Source organism: Hemicordylus capensis, chromosome 11 (genome assembly GCF_027244095.1).
Source record: "Hemicordylus capensis ecotype Gifberg chromosome 11, rHemCap1.1.pri, whole genome shotgun sequence".
NCBI lineage: Eukaryota > Metazoa > Chordata > Lepidosauria > Squamata > Cordylidae > Hemicordylus > Hemicordylus capensis.
In genome coordinates, this window is record NC_069667.1 from 7,799,944 (window position 1) to 7,817,021 (window position 17,078).

Genomic DNA, 17,078 nt, shown 5'->3' on the forward strand with positions numbered 1-17,078 from the left:
TAATTGCATTTTGTATGTCTGTAAAAGTCGCTTTTGCATATTATATGCACTTTAACCAGAGCAGTTTGACCAGGATCTGACCTGGTTACCTATCCTGGCTAAAACCAGAGCAGTTTGACCAGAATTACCTGGGACATCTGCATTCTCAGAACCTTCTCTGTGGGCCTCAGCAATCCTGGCTGACTCTTTAACCAGGATCACTGTAAGTATGAGAACACAGCCATTGTTAGCAGCAGAAGCCCCAAGACAGGGGTTTTACCAATCCAAATAAAGACCAGGCAACATATTTTGTCTCTCATTCCGGCTTCACATGTATGGCATATTCAAAATCCAGATGAGCTGTGTGCTTGAGTGTGCCTTTAAAAGAAGCCAAGAATACTAATACCTCCTTTTCACCGTTCGGTAGACATGCCAGTACATAAAGCGCAATCATGCCGTTAACATTTGAACGCCAGTCTTGGGATGTGTTTTCATGTTTATGCGCTCCTCTGGCTTACTTTGAAAGACAGCAACGGGCAAAATATTTTTCTTAACGGGCGATGTCTCATTAGCTCCGGCTCCGGATGTCATCTGCCATGCAACAAGAGATATGTGGAACCTTTTCCTCAGTTGGTGCGGATTCTTCTTCTTTTTAATCGATATAATTAGAAGCTGGTGGCTGTGTGGGTTTCTTTCAGGGGCTGCATGCCGTTCCTTCTCGCCTTGCGCTCTGCCTCTGAGTGCTCCTTTCTGTGATACTGACACAGTTCTGCGAAAGTCAGAGCTGCACCTGTCTCCTTGAGTCGGCGCTGGCAACGTGTTTCCCAAGAAGCTCCTCTGTGTTTCTGATCCATACCGAAGGTGGGAACTGACAAAGTGCTAAGCCTTGCCTAATGCAAGCTGCTTCAGTATGCACGTCACATCAGGCCGGCTATACTGCAGGGAGCAAGCAGTTATTGCACAGGATAAACACTCTGTTACTCTCCTTCTGAATGCCTCTTCGGAGAGACTGAGAAAAATAAATAGAGGAGGGAGAGCCATTTGAAGTAACCTTTTACAGGAGGAAGCAGCAACCAATAGTCTTTCCTGCCCCCACTTCCTGCCAGAGAAATATGTGTGACATCTGCTGTTGAGAAGAGGCAACACCTAGGGGTCCAGAGATGAAGGGAAGTAACAACTTCTCTCAGGTAGGAAGCCCTTTTTGACTTCCGTTCTCTGTCTCGGGTACCACTTGTTTCTGTTGCAGTGACTCTGGCTGACTTTTGCAGACCTTTTCCTGAATGAAAAGGACCTTGGGTGTGTGTGTGTGTGTGTGTGTGTGTGTGTGTGTGTGTGTGTGTGTGTGTGTGTGTGTGTGTAGGGGGGCGGGGGGAACCTCACTTTCCAATGACCTTCATGGCATTCCTCCGGAAGGCACTCCTGGGTGCTTTCTGAGCTAGAAAATGCCTGATTTCTCACCTGACTGCTAAGAGGTAAAGTATTTAGCACCGAGATGCAGCTGTTGAGAGAGCAGATGTTGCCTCCTCAGAAATGAGCCCATGTCACCGACAGAGTAAAAATGAGCCATTTTCAAGCAGAAACAGCTGCTCTGTATATTTAGTGGCAGCATTGTCACTTTCCCCCTCCAAACTTATTACCATAAATTGATTGTGTGCTGCAAAGGGAAGGAAGCACGCTCAGTGTATTCAAAATTATGCCGAGAGTTAATGTCCTATTATGTTTTCATAAGCATGCATGAATATTTCATCATGACTCGACTTTCATAAACTTTTTCTGGGGCAGCTCTCTCTTCCATCGCAGGTTGCTTCTCTTGCCACTTCGGAGATTTTCAAATGATTCAATTTTGCTCACAATATCATTACTGTAGTGAGGAGGAAACAGCTAACAGGATGGGGGAATGTATGCATAAACACAAGAGAATGACTGAATTTTTGTGGGTATTTTCCCCCTCTTGGTGTTATTTTAGAAATACAGACATGAATATAAACAATTATTTTAACAACTCCTCCTCCTCTTTCTCTTCCTCTTCCTCCTGTTTTATTGTCCAGAAGTTTTTCTCTTTCTGCTGAATTGCAAAAAACTACAGAATATTATTCATTGGAGCTTTGCGTAATGGCAGCCCAAATGTGTTAGTAGGTTTCTTATTTTAGAAGTGTGAATAGGAATTTAGGACATTCTCTTCTGAAAAGTATAGGGTGTTAAGATTTTGCTCAGCCCAAATCCACAGATGTACAATGACTTACTTGATTCCCTAATGCAAAACTCTCTACTTCATTGCCTGCCAATAAAGCGCAAGTCAGAAGATTTCTCAGCACAAAAAACTTTTGGGATTTGCACTAGGTTTCCAAGGATTAAATCAATCAGTTGGGATGTAGCTATTGTGTTTTTCAGGGGTTCCTAACCTTGAGTTGCCAGATGTTGTTGGACTACAAATCTCATCATCCACAGCCACAATGGCAGAAGGCCATTTCGGCTGGAGATGGTAGGATTTGTAATCCAATGACATTTGGGGACCCAAAGCTGGGAATCTCTGGGTTATATAGAAATGGCTATTCTAAATATAACACAGGGCCAATCACTGTATCTTATTCATTCATTCGTTCGTTCATTCATTCATTACATTTCTATACTGCCCTATCCATCCAGAGGCTCTGGGCGGTGTATCATTTCATCTTTTTAGATGTGTTTCTGTTTGGCCTTCTGGGAACCACCAGGTTACAAGTTCTGACCACTGTATTTAATATTCAAAGTTGGCTTTTTCAAACTTTATGAAAATACAAAAGGGGAAACATTTGCTCTAAGAGAGCAGGTTGAATGCTACGTGTATTGGAAAGAAGGTGTTTACTGATAAAGTAGGATGCAGAATACTGTCGCCCTATGCGGCTTGTCTGGAAATGACATTAATATTCATATATGGAACTCAGAGATAAGCAAGTCCTTTTCATAATGTTTGTCATCTGCACAATGACGGTGAGACATTGCTGTGTTTGTGTTTTGTAGACACTTAGCAGTCTTCTATGATTTGGGTGTCCTTAGCGCAGAAACACTTGATTATGAGAAAGGTATTAAAAATTGTGTTCTACGGGAAAAATGGTCACTGGGGATAGTCAGTGTTGGAGGCCGGATTGTACTCATGAAGCATGCCCCTTTGCCAATGTACCAGCTGTTGTATGGTCCTTCAGCACATGTCTTCAGAGCTGGTCTTGTGGTCACAAGCATGACTTGTCCCCTTAGCTAAGCAGGGTCTGCCCTGGTTGCAGATGAATGGGAGACTAGAAGTGTGAGCACTGTCAGATATTCCCCTCAGGGGATGGAGCCACTCTGGGAAGAGCAGAATGTTCCAAGTTTGAGAGATTCCAGCCTGCAACCTTGGAGAAGCTGCTGCCTGTCTGTGAAGACAATACTGAGTTAGTTAGACCAATGGTCTGATTTGGTATGTGGCAGCTTCCTATGTTCCTATGTCTGCAAAAGACAGTAAGCTAATTCTCATGATCCTCATCAAGGTAGGAGGAGCCAGGTGGGGAATGAGAGACTGGCAGTTGTGTAAACCCAAACAACATGGGAAAAGTGATCATGTGGGAGGCGGGAGCTGAGTACCCTGCCCAGATTTTCTCCCCAGGATTTTACTGAGGGAGGATGAAAAGCCATCCTCCCCAGCTCCCACTTCCCACACAATGGAGAGGAGAGCTGATCTTGTGGTAGCAAGCATGACTTCTCCCCTTAGCTAAGAAGGGCCTACCCTGGTTGCATATGAAAGGGAGACTAGAAGTGTGAGCACTGTAAGATATTCCCCTCAGGAGATGGAACTGCTCAGGGAAGAGCAGAAGGTTTCAAGTCCCCTCCCTGGCTTCTCCAAGATAGGTCTGAGAGAGACTCCTGCCTGCAACCTTGGAGAAGCCGCTGCCAGTCTGTGAAAACAATACTGAGCTAGATAGATCAATGGTCTGACACAGTATATGGCAGCTTCCTATTTTCCTATGTTCTTATGAGCTGTTCTCATGATTAGAGATTCTTGGGTAGGAGAAGGGCTAATGCAGGAATCTCTGACCATCTGGGGCAGCAGGATTCCTCCCGATTCAGCTGTGTCAAGTCTGGGTACAGGCTACCGAGGTTAAAAGTGAGGTAGGAGGACAACCAAACTTATCCTATCGCTCTTTTTTGGTCATCTGTGCAAAAGCTGTTCCCAGCTACTAGCAGCCATTTTAACCATAGAGGTGGGTGGCAAGAGAGGCCAGGCAGAGTGGAGCTGCTGCAGTAGTGTGAGCTGCTTCTCCACTGCTCCCACATTGCAGTTTGTATAGCCAGTACTGAGCTAGATGGGCCAAGGGTCTGTCTTGGTACATGGCAGCTTCCTATGTCCCTTACACCGAGATGGGGATCATGTGAAGGAGCCTGGTGTTAACTGAGCAGGTGGCAATGTCTGGTGGTCAAAGGTAGCCAGCACATTGGCACAGAGGGTGTGGCTAGCAGGCACAATCCTCCTGATGGAGCTTTCACATGTTGGCTTGACTGTATCTCAGGACAACTTTGTCTCAGGTTTGAGTACAGTGAATGTGTCATAAAAAGAAGCCTAATAATTAAAACAAAAGCAACCGATCCTCAACAGAAATTTTGTCTGGAAAGATTCCGCCTTCTGGATCTTTAAATGGTGTATTTGTTTGTTTTTCCCAAGGAGGGTAATTTTGTAACTCCTTCAAGCTATGCGCATGAGCAGCCAAACCCAGGCTAGGGTGGCCCAGCTTGCGTTTGTCTGCCCATGTGCTCCACTGGGATCAAGCCTGATCCTGGCACTACCATTGCCAGTAGCCTGACTTTCAACCCTGCTCATTAGCCAGGGTTAAGTGTATGAGCGCGCCCTTAACCCTGGCACCAGGGTTGTGTGTATGCTCGGGCTGCACACAGCCTGAGTATACACATAGTTGCTCACCTAGAAGCACCTGTCTCATGGGGGTATCCCATGAAATTGATTGCTGGGAAATCTAGGACCAACAAATGGAAGTACTTTTTCACACAACGCATAATCCACTTGTGGAATTCTCTGCCACAAGATGTGGTGACAGCCAACAACTTGGATGGCTTTAAGAAGGGTTTGGATAACTTCATGGAGGAGAGGTCTATCAACGGCTACAAGTTGGAGGGCTATGGGCCACCTCCAGCCTCAGAGGCAGGATGCCTCTGAGTACCAGTTGCAGGGGAGTAACAGAAGGAAGGAAGGAAGGAAGGCATGCCCTCACCTCTTGCCTGTGGGCTCTCCAGAGACATCTGGTGGGCCACTGTGTGAAACAGGATGCTGGACTAGATGGGCCTTGGGCCTGATCCACCAGGGCTGTTCTTATGTATCCCCCAATGCACCACGCTCGTCGTGTGGTGCATTTTGGGATTCCTGGGGGCCGGAACAACAAATCCTGGCCTCCAGGAATCCCAGACTTGTTGTTCCAGCCCCCAGCGATCCACACTGCCAGGAGCAGTGAAGGTTGTGTGGGCGTGCTGTGGTGCTCTGAAGACAACAGGAACCATTGATCCAAGGGGAAGGTAGGTTCCACCCTGCCTTTCCCACCACATCCACCCAGTGGCCCGGTCATGTGAATAGGCTTCTTAGCTCACACATTTAACTTCTCATGGTGAGCTAAGTGAGATACCACAATCGGACAGGGATAGGTGCACTTAAGCCTATGGCAACCAATTATCTCAATAGGCTTAAGCACTGCTAACAATCCATTGGATTGTGGACTCTGGGGCCAGAGGTATTAGATGACTGACCAGTGCTTTCCTCACTCTTCACTTTTAACACAATTATCCGCCTACTTTACAATCCACAACCTTTGAGATGTATTATGACCACACTTCCCAAGAAACATATAATTACCAGCAATTAACTACCGGTTTGTTAGCTTACTGTGGACCATTAGTGCTCTAACAGAGCAGCTGTTAACTAAGCCAACACAGTTGGAAGCAGTTTCTCTACTTTATTTGTTTTGTATAGTGTGATATACATATATATCCCTCTACACCCTTCTTGGCAAAATTAATACATGTTTTAATCACCCAAGAAGATGGTAGCAAGTGTTTGCCCAATTAATGCCTCTTTGACAGTGGTTAAAAGTGCAATATATATCAAGTGAAATATAACAGGAATAACTTCCAAAGCATGTTTTGTGCCTGGCTCCGTTGTTGTACTATTGTTACAGGATTCCCACCAGAGCTAGCCAAAGAGCTGTTTGTTTAAATTAAACCTAATTTGAACATTTGGCAAACAGTTAGCAGGTTTGAGTTCCAATTATAGAAAGTGTGGAACTGAACACTCTTGACTTGTTTGTGAAGTTCAGCCATAAGGTATGGAAACAAACAAATATCTGAAATCTGCAGCTTCATGGAGGCTGAACAAATCTGGAATCACAGGCTGCAGTGCAGAAAACGGTCAAGGTCAAGGTCAAGACGATTTCGACTCCTGGCACCCACAGAGCTCTGTGGATTATTATTTTTTTGTAGAATACAGGAAGGGTTTACCATTGTCTCCTCCCATGCAGTATGAGAGGATGTCTTTCAGCAACTTCCTAAATCGCTGCTGCCCAATATAGTACCAGCAGGGATTTGAACCTGCAGCCTTCTGCTTGTTAGTCGAGCATTTCCCCGATGCGCCACTTAAGGTAAGGTAGGGAGGCTCAAATCCCATTGAAATCAGTGGGGCTTATAGTACCATTCCCCCCCCACCAGTCCCATTGAGTTCAATGGCTATCACTCTCAACTAATTTGCTATAGGCAGGGATGCACAAATTTAGGCTTAGCTCAATAGCCACCATTATCCGTGGTCAACACCAATCCCCTCTTTCCCCCCAGATCCATTTTATACTGGGATATGGAGATGGTAGAAAACAGAGGGAGCCCTCTTCTACTGCCCAGAAAGGAATCCTGCTGTTTCTTAGCTTCACAAAAATAGCAGTGGGAATGAGTTCTCTGGGGAGGAGATCTGTGTGGTGCTGGATGTCCTGCTCGCCAGAGGGCTGTGGACACTTACTACTGACAAGCTGGCAAGTAGCCTTGGTATAGAATTGCAGCCTCGAGCATGTAGGGCATCAGCTTGTCTGTGACTGATGGAGTCTCTGTGTGGTCAGGTTACTTTATTTGCAAGAACTTTTTCAGCTTTTGTAGAACCGTTCAGAGTAGGGATGTGCATGAATTGGTTTGTGCGATTTGAGCTTGAATCTGCTGCCCTTGAATCTGGGTCGATTTGATTAGAATTTGATTTTATTCAGTTAGAATTCAAATGGATTCAGCTGAATTTTTAAGGGCTAGGGGGCACCAAAGCGGGTTGAGTGGCAGGGCCCAATGGGTGCCAACTGCCACCCAACCCCCAAAGGAATTGGGAAAAGGGGTGAAATAAAAGGAATTTTTGTGTTTTCTTTTTAAAAGCAGGCAGAGAGGGAGAAGCTTTTATTTTGACAGGGAGTGCATTCCAAAGCCCCAGGGCAGCCACAGAGAAAGCCCGGCCCTGAGTTGCCACCAGACGAGCCGGTGGCAACCGTAACCGGACCTCCCCTGATCATCTTAATAGGAGGCAGGGTTCATGACAATGAAGGTGCTCCCATAAGTACCCTGGACCTAAGTCTATACAATGGGCAATTGGCCTCATAAAAATGGTGGCATCAAGCCACAATTCCGGGAGTAGTGATGCTCAACCCAAATTGCTTGAGTGATGAGGCAAAATGTGTTTTGTTCTGTGCTGCCCCCTTGCAAGCCATCAAAGTGCTAGGTCCCAGTCTAGGCTGGGCAGACAGCCTCTTGTTGAACTACAAACTCCCATCATCCTTAGACAGTTTATTGCAGCTGAGGGTGATGGGAAGTGTAGTTCAACCACAGCTGGAGAGCCAAGGTTATACTGACTGGCTGCAGTTCTCCCAGGTTTCAGGCAGGGGACTTTCCCAGCCCTCCCTGGAGATGCTGCCAGGGAGTGAAGCTGGGACCTTCTTCATGTAAGACAGAGCTTCTACACTGAGCTATGGCCTCATCCTATTCCTCCCACAGTTCTATTTGGAGATCTGAATTAGGGTTCTAGGTATGTTCCCGGCTCGGAGTGTAGGAAGCATTCTGAATCTCTCTTTGCTCCTTTCTTAATGTGTCAAGACCCAGGCGATTTAAAATAGCCTTGCTTTTGTCTCTGATTGGATAAAATGACTTAGCTTGCAGCTCACAGGAGGACAGATTTTTCATTGACTGTCCTTACTGAGACTAGAGTGAGGTGAGCCTCTCAGGCGAGCTAATTAGAAACATCACAAAGCATCTCATGTTGCAGTGAAATAGAAGGAGATGGATTTGGGTCAGCTTCTAATGAGTTTGTGCACAATATGCAAGTACAGATGAAGTTCTATTCAGCTGTTGTTTATAGCAAAGGGAAGCTTAAGTCACTCATTGGATTTTGTTGTGGATCTTGGCCTACTGCTGTCATGCCAATGGCAGCACACATATCTCTTGCAAATGTCTTGCAAGGCAAATTTTTTGCAATGTGTAGCAACTTCTTTTTTGCCAGGGATGTGTCTGTCCTGTGTAGGAGGAGAACCCGGAACTTTTTACAATGTGGTTTTATTAGTACAGTAACTCAAGTGGCACAGCGGGGAAATGCTTGACTAACATGCAGAAGGTTGCTGGTTCTAATCCCCACTGGTACGATATTGGGCAGCAGCATTTTAGGGAGATGCTGAAAGGCATCATCTCATACTGTACAGGAGATGGCAATGGTAACCCCCTCCTGTATTCTACCAAAAAAACCCACATGACTCTGTGGGCACCAGGAGTTGAAATTGACTTGATGGCACACTTTACCTTTTAACTCAAGTTGCCATCATGGAGCTTGTCTTTTGACAGTGCGGCATAGGAGTCCTGATTAATTAGATTTAGCAAGTGATTGCTTTCATCAGATTTGCTGTGCACAGAAAGATGCTACACAACATGAAGAAGTGACAAATGTGAATCGAACAGGCTCAAGGGGGGAGCACGGCATGGTTGTGCTAATTTTAAAAATGCCAAAGCCTAGCAATGCTTCTAGTGGCAAAAGCAGGGAAGTGCCGTGACAGCTTCAACAGGGACATGCATTGCAATCAGAAACAACGAAGCAGCAGGCAGCTCATAACAAATGTTTTATTATGCCCAAGGTCTTTGGGGTAGCAAATCCTTCATCAAGGGCTCTGTAAAAGAAACAGTATCCTCTTCCATTCAAAGACTGTACAGAGTTTCTCATTTTCAAAGTAACAATCATTAAGAAAGCACTAAAAAATAAAATTATTAATGAACAATCTCTTTTTTAAAAATAGGTGTGTGAGGTAAGAATATATTGCCCTTGAGTCACACTAAGTTCTTGCCATTTTTCTTAGATGTATGTGTCATTCTGCAGTGGTTTTAAGAGATTTGTCATTGATAATGTTCTGTGTTTATGTTTCCATGTTTTATGCTGGTAAAAATGGCAAACTGTCTTTGGATGTAAGATAACACAGTTTCATTGATAAAGCACTTACCATCCGAACGGCATTGGGGATAATAAAGTTTTTTTGAGGTGCTGCCTTTTCATTTCCCCCCCATTGAGATACAGTCACTATTCCTCAAAAATGACATTATAAAACTGGAAAAGGTGCAGAAGAGGGCAAGCAAGATGATCAGGGGCCTGGAGCACCTTCCTTATGAGGCAAGGCTACAGCATCTGGGGCTTTTTAGTTTAGAAAAAAGACGACTGCAGGGAGACATGGTAGTAAAGTAAAGCGTGCTCTCGAGTTGATAGAGATTTATAAAATTATGCATGGTGTGGAGAGAATTGACTTGACTCAAAACTTTATTTCAGTACATGACCAGAAAAAAGGAAGAAACACACACACAATACATTTTTAATGTAACTTAAAATTAACATAACTCCCTCCTCCCCCTCGGATGGCCAATACATGGGGATACATGTATTGTACAATACATTGATGGGAAATACAGTTTTGCAGGCCTGTGTTTGGCCCCGTTGGCCAATTGGTTTTATCTGTGTATTCTAAATGGAGCAGCAAGTGGAGACCGTCCAGCAGAATTTACCTACTGGTCTGGGAAAGGATGTCAACTGTGGATTACTGGCTCACATCCCATAACCTGGTCAGTTGTATTGTTCAAATGGAGGTTGACTCTCGCCCTGATAGTGATCATCTCCCTTTGATTTTAAGGACTAATTTGCCAGTTGGGACATCTCATAGTGATAAATTCAGTTTTGCTTTAGAAGTGGTGGCGGGGAAGTAAGTGGGATGAGAACTGGTGTCTGCACAAATGCTACGTCCCATTAAGCTTGTTGGGTTGATTGCTCTTAACTGGCAAAGATGTTTCCATCTGGGTGAGAGAAGGACAAAGAGCTGGTCTGTACAGGGCTGCACAACTTTGGCTCTCCAGCTGTTTTTTGGATCACAACTCCAATCATCCCCAGTCACAGTGGCCAATAGTGAGGTATGCTCTAGGAATGTGGGAGCTGGCAGAACTGGGCCCAGATCAGCTTGAGGTTGAGCCACGCCCCCACTCGGGCTGGTTCATGTCCAGTTCAGGGGTGCTATCTGTGTTAAAAATTTGTTTTGTTTTTTTAAAAAGGCGGACTTACCACTGCTGAGGGCTTTGGCGGCCTCGGGGGTGTGTGTGTGTGCTGCCTGGGCCATGGTGGGGCGCTGGCAGTTCCCCCTCCCCCGCTGGCCTCCCCTTGGTCTCCTATGGGCCAGTTCAGCCTGTTTGGGGGCCATTTCAGCCCTCTGTGAGTGTGTGGTGGCCATTTTGAGGCCACTGCACATGCGCATGGGCCATTTGCGTGGCCAGCAGTAAGCCCGCTTTTTATTTATTAATTTTCTTGCAAATTTTAAAGTGGATGGCACCTCCAAACTGGTTCAAATTTGAACTGAGATGGGCCCAAACCGAACATACCTTGTCCAATTCAAATCTGATTTGGACTTGAACAGAACCTGGCAAACCGGTTTTGTGCACATCCCTAGCATGCTGGGAGTGCTGATCCCCACCACCACAATTCACAGTAGGGTGGGGGACGGGGTTGAGCTCCCAGCGCCAGAGGCATGCATAGGGGCTGCCATTTTGCCTCCCCCTGCACATGGTCGGGGCTGGCCAATCAAGGGGAGGATCAGCCAGTTATAGGTCCGGCCTTTTCTCCTCCTTGCCAGTTGCTCTTTTGCAAGGCACCCACCTGCCTGTCCTGTGCTCAGTGAGGGTTAGCTGGTCGCCAGTTGGGGCAGAGTAGGAATTTTTTTGGGACACCCTAGATTGACACCAGGTGTGGCCTTTTTTGCTTACTTCTCACTGAGTTTTGCGGTGCACAGGTTTAATAGTACTTAGGTTTTTTTTGGTCACTTAGCAGGAGAGTGCAGGATGGGGTAGGTTGCTTTAGTAATGGTGTTGGGCCGGAGGACCATGTAAGGTGGGAAGAGGCAAGGAACAGCCCTTCAGGGTTTTGCAGCCTGGAGGGCGGGGATTGGCCCCTATTTGGAGAGCGGCTCGGCTCACTGGCCCAGAGTTCTACAGCTTGGGTTGGGGTGGGTTGAGTTGCCCCCCACCCACCCAGCGAGGGAAAGCGCCCACGATCAGAGGATGCCAGGACCTAGTGCCTGGCTGAATCAGCACCTGGCCCTTCACTCTGGTGTGGAGCAGTCCTCCATATGAGGCTGACCCACATGGGTGGAGTCCCTGCACTCTGGCTAGTTAGGTTTCTTGCTGCAAGTTTTGGTTCTGTATTTATCAATAAAGTGGCCCTAGTTTGCTCCAATTATGTGTGTCCCGTCTTTATGGAGGCCGGGGGATGCAACTGTAATTAGGGGTGTGCAAACAGGCTTAAAGGCAAACCGGTTCGATGTCGAACCAGTTCTATTTGAAGGTTCAGGATCAATCCCACCCACCCACCCCCACTCGGCTCAACCCCAAACCAAACCACTCCTCCAGTTTGGGGGTTCAACGAGCCATGCCACACAGGGTTCCACTATGCAGGCATGGTGGCCTCCAAAATGGCAAGCATGCCAGGGTATAGGCTCAGAAAGGGCCAAAGATGCCCAAACCAGGTGAAATTTAAAGGAAGGAAAGCTGACTGGGGAGGGGCAACCTCCACAGACCCCCCACCACCTTGGAGAAACCCCCTGGAGGGGGTAAGTTTTAAAATTGTGTTTATTTAAAAAGGTTCATTGAACCCCACCTCCCAGACCGGGGTGGGGGGTGTTGAAGGGGGCCAAAACCAAACTGGCCCAGTGTGGCTCAAGTTTGGTTCAGACTCAAACTGAACTGGGTCAGGTGGTTTTGTGCATATCCCGAACTGTAATCCAGCATCTGCAAGGCTTGGAGTTGTGCAGCCTTGGGATACATTGAAGCTGGTAGAACGTTAAGAACCTTCTCAAGCTATTAAAAACGGTATATTGTAGAACCCGTTATTAAGTGATTTCGGAATCACTAACTGATACCTTGGGTGCCAAGTTGTCTTTGCATAACTGTTAACTGCGCCACAGCCGCTCTGACAAGACAATCCTGGGTTTAGCTCTGTTTCCGTATCGCTGGGAAGACTTTAAATCTTTAATTCCATTCATTTGTTTCTGCTGATGAAAGAGCCTCTCTTACGAGAGGCAAATTATGAAGGATTGCGAAGGCTTTTCTGAACAAGGCAATCACTGGCTCCTGCTGGGAGGGTTGTTGTAGGAGTGGCAGCGGAGGCAGATTTGGGCGCCTGCCCCCTTGGCTCCATCATCAAATGCACAAAAGCAGTAATCTACCTAAATATCCCATTAAGCGAGGTGCCAGAGACTGTGCTAGTGGCACGCAATGAAGAGAGGGAACATGAGGTTTCTGTCTCCATCTGTCAATGTGCCTGCTGCCTGCTTTCATTCAGATCAAGAATGTGTCCCAGGAAAAGGCAAGATGCCTTTCCAAGGAATCCAAAGCTAACCCCTAAGGCCAGGAGAGGAGCTGGTCTTGTGGCAGCAAGCATGGGTTGTCCCCTTGGTTAAGCAGGGTCTGCTCTGGTTTGCATTTGCTTGGGAGAATACATGTGAGCCCTGTAAGATATTCCCTTTGGGAGATGTGGCTGCTCTGGGAAGAGCACCTGCTTGTCTGCATTCAGAAGGCCCCAAGTTCCCCCGCACCCCGGCATCTCTAGATAGGACTGAGAGAGACTCCTGACTGTAACCTTGGAGAAGCTGCTGCCAGTCTGTGTAGACAATACTGAGCTAGATCGACAATGGTCTGACTCAGTATATGGCAGCTTCTTATGTTCCTAACTGAGCAACGAGTCACCTCTTAAAGTGGTGACTATCTAGCAGGAGGGGAGCAACTGGCCCTATCCAGCCCCATCTCAGCATCCATCCTGTGGATGCTGTTAGTGTCTATCTTATGTTTCTTTTTTTGACTGTGAGCCCTTTGGGGATAGGAAGCCATCTTTCTTACTTACTTACTTACTTACTTACTTACTTACTTATTTATTTATTTTCCTGTGTAAAGCACTTTGGAAACATTGGTTGAAAAGCAGCATATAAATAGTAGTAGTAGTAACAGGGTAATCACCTTTGTTAGGACCAACTAAACTGCCACATCATGAGCAAGCTTTTGAGTTCATCGGAACAAGATGCCTGAGATTTTTGTTTTCACCTAGAATGGTCTAACTAAATTAAACAGACATTACACTTCTTCCATTCATCCTTGCAAAGTCCGCTAGGCACATGAGCATCTCCTCTCTTTACCACATTTCATGCATGCATTTATTTGCTTAATGTCCAATCTGGAGAAGAGTTCCGGTAGATTTCAAGGCTTGCTTATCACTCTGATATCTTAGTTGGTCCTAATAAAGGTGGATTGTTACTTGTGGAGTTTTGTTCACGGGCCAACATGTGACCTGCAATTTGCTCCAAGTAATTTGGGTAATGAGGCTGCTACATATGGAGGAAATCCATAGCATGTTCAAATCAGCTTTGTGGATGCAGCTGCCTCCTTTAAGATGTTGAAGAATAACAAATGGATGGATGGGTGGATGCTTAGTTTTCTTGATTTGGTTGCTTCCACCTTTATAAAAGGTGGAAGATCTGAATCTTTTCCTGGCATCCCAGGCTGAGGCGGTGGCCAGAGGTGCCTTCTATCAGCTTTGCCAGCTGCATCCGTTTCTTGAGATAGATGACCTTAAAACAGTGGTACATCTGCTGGTAACCTCCAGACTGGATTACTGAAATACGCTCTATGTGGAGCTGCCCTTGTATGTAGTCCGGAAACTACAGCTGGTTCAGAATGCAGCAGCCAGGCTGGTCTCTGGGTCATCTAGGAGAGGCCATGTAACTCCTGTATTGATGGAGCTACACTGGCTGCTGATATGTTTCCGGTTGGTCATAACCTATAAAGCCCTAAACAGCTTGGGCCCTGGGTATTTAAGAGAATGACTTCTTCGTTATGAACCCCACCGCCCATTGAGATCATCAGGAGAGGTCCGTCCGCATTTGCCACCGGCTTGTTTGGTGGCCACACAGGGACGGGCCTTCTCCGTTGCTGCCCCAAGGCTTTGGAATGCGCTCCCTAGTAAAATAAGAGCCTCCCCATCTCTGACAGCTTTTAAGAAGTCTTTAAAGATGCATCGGTTCACTCAGGCTTTTAACTGATACTGTTTTGATTGTTTTTAATGTTGTTTTAGAGCATTGTTTAAAAAATAAATAAATTGTTGTGTTTTCAGTTTCTTGTTCTGTTTTGTTTTAACTAATGTTTTAATGTTGTTTTTATCTGTTGTAAACCGCCCAGAGACACAAGATTTGGGCAGTATAAAAATATGTAAATAAATAAATATAAATAAAAGGGAAGCTAACTGAGCAAAGATGCACCTTTTTACAGTGGTCATTCTCTTTACTGAGCAGCGGGAGAGCAACTGGCCATATCCATCCCCAGCACAGCATCCCTCCAGTTGGTTTCTGCCTTGTGTTTCTTATAGACTGTGAGCCCTTTTGGAACAGGGGCCATCTTTATTTTTTTATTTCTCTATGTAAACCACTTTTGGAACTTTTGTTGAAAAGTGGTATATAAATAGTAGCAGTAGTAGTGGAAAGAAATCTGGATCAGGAGTGCGAGATTTCATATGAGGGCTTAGATACACAATCGAGATCCCGAGCTTATCGATTGACTCCTATCTATATGGCTCATTCGAGAAGAATATTTTAAGGGAATAATAAGACTTGTTTCACTGTATATGTTCAGCCAGAAACCATGGGTGGGTGTGACGGGGAGAGAAATGGGCAGGTGGGGGGGGAAGAGAACTGGGTGGGTGGGGGGGAGAGAAATGGGCGGGTGGAGGGAGAGAAGTGGGGGGGGAGAAGCGGGTGGGTGAGCGGGAGAAAAGTGGGAGGAGAGAAGTGGGCGGGTGGGGGGAGAAGTGGGCGGGTGGGGGAGAAAAGCGGGCAGGGGGAGAAGCAGGGTAGGGAGGAAGAAGTGGGCTGGCAGAGGTGCAGATGCTCTGCTCCCGGCCCAGCTAGTTTATTATTTCTCATGTAAACTTTGGATACTTTTTTTTTTTTGAAAAGCAGTATATACATATTTGTTATTGTTTGTTTTTGTATAACCTCCCAGTTATAGCATGCCTGGTGCTGTCCATGGTACTGACCGCTCTCCTGATTCTTGCTTTCCAATGGAGCTGTCCAAGTCCTGAATTCTTCTGGAACTTTTGCTCCCACCCAGATTCCTGCCTTAGTTGAAACCTCTCTCAGCCAATGACCCCGCTGGAACAGGGAAGGAATCAGTTTTTGATATTGGAAGAGTTCCAGGTGATGACTAGAAAAGGAAATAGTTTGCATGGATCACAGTACGCAACAAGCAGTTAGTTAAACAAATAAACTACTTTTCCTGTTGCTGTATAGTAATTATCGCTTTTTCCTTTTGCAGATTTGTTTAACTATATAGTAAAACTACAGAAGCAAACTACCAACAAAAGTAGCTTAACTAACAATAATTGCTTTCATCTATTTTTTAAAAAAACCCTATTTAATTCACTTAATATTATATTAAACTCTATACATGCCAACGGAAAAACAGTTAATAAGAAGTAGAACAGCTTGGACAGATTATTTGAGCAAAATAAATATCTAAGGTCCCTAAACTGCTGTATTTTTAAAAAATCTAACAACAAAAAAGCCTCTAACCATGTAAGAGGGAATAAGGACTTTAAAAAAATAGCATAAACTATATAATTACTTCAGAGAAGTTCTTGGGTAGTAGCTGGAAACTGTTAGACTACTTTGAAAGTAGTTAGCACCAATCCGTGCTTTATTGCACTTGACTGCCTTGAACTTACCAGTTTATTTACCATGAAATCTACTACTCTAACAAGCCTTTAGAGCAGTATTACAAGGTGTTTTTTTAGAAATTCATTTTGAAGCTTGAATTTACCCTGTAGCTTTAATTTTTTGCTTTGCTTAGTAGACTGGGAATTGTTTTATTCTTCTGGAGATTTTCTCTGTGCTTTTTCATAGGTTGCTGATTGTGTTGGCTTATTTTTAAAATGCAATGAGCTTAACTATCTTGGAGGAAAGCTGGTCTTGTGGTAGAGTGATATGAATTGCCTTCTTTGCTAAGCAGGGTCTGCCTTGGTTTGCATTTGGATCGGTGAAGTGTGAGCACTGTAAGATATTCCCTTAGGGGATGGGGGTCATAGCTCAGTGATGGAACATCTGCATATATGCATGCAGAAGGTCCCAGGTTCACCCCCTGGTATCTCCACCTAGGATTGGGAGATTCTCCTGCCCGAAACCTTGGAGAAGCTGCTGCCAGTCAGTGTAGACAATACTGAGTCAGTTGGACCAAGAGTCTGACTCAGTATAAGGCACCTTCTTATGTTAATCTCCAGAACTTAGTCTGCTATGCATGCTATAGATGTGGTTTGGGCCAAGGTACAGAGGGCTACTGGACAACTTCTTAATACTATAAATCTAACAGGTATTTTTTCTTTATGCTTTCCTGATGCTTGATTCCCAGATGTTGTAGACTACAACTCTTGGTAGTTTTCTTGATGTTTGGCTTGAGACACTGTGGTGTTTGTTTTCAGATCTTATCTATTTTGTACTCGGTTATTTTATATGTTTCAAATCTTGTAT

At 45.3% G+C, this 17,078-nt stretch overlaps 1 protein-coding gene across 1 annotated transcript in view; it reads left to right on the plus strand.

The window, feature by feature from the left end:
* Positions 1 to 1,046: 1,046 nt before the first annotated feature.
* Positions 1,047 to 17,078, plus strand: part of TENM1 (teneurin transmembrane protein 1) — a 1,198,498-nt gene continuing 1,182,466 nt past the window's right edge. The window contains exon 1 of the mRNA XM_053273541.1: positions 1,047 to 1,166. The gene's annotated coding sequence lies outside the window, so the exon portion shown is untranslated. The remainder of the gene's footprint in view (positions 1,167 to 17,078) is intronic.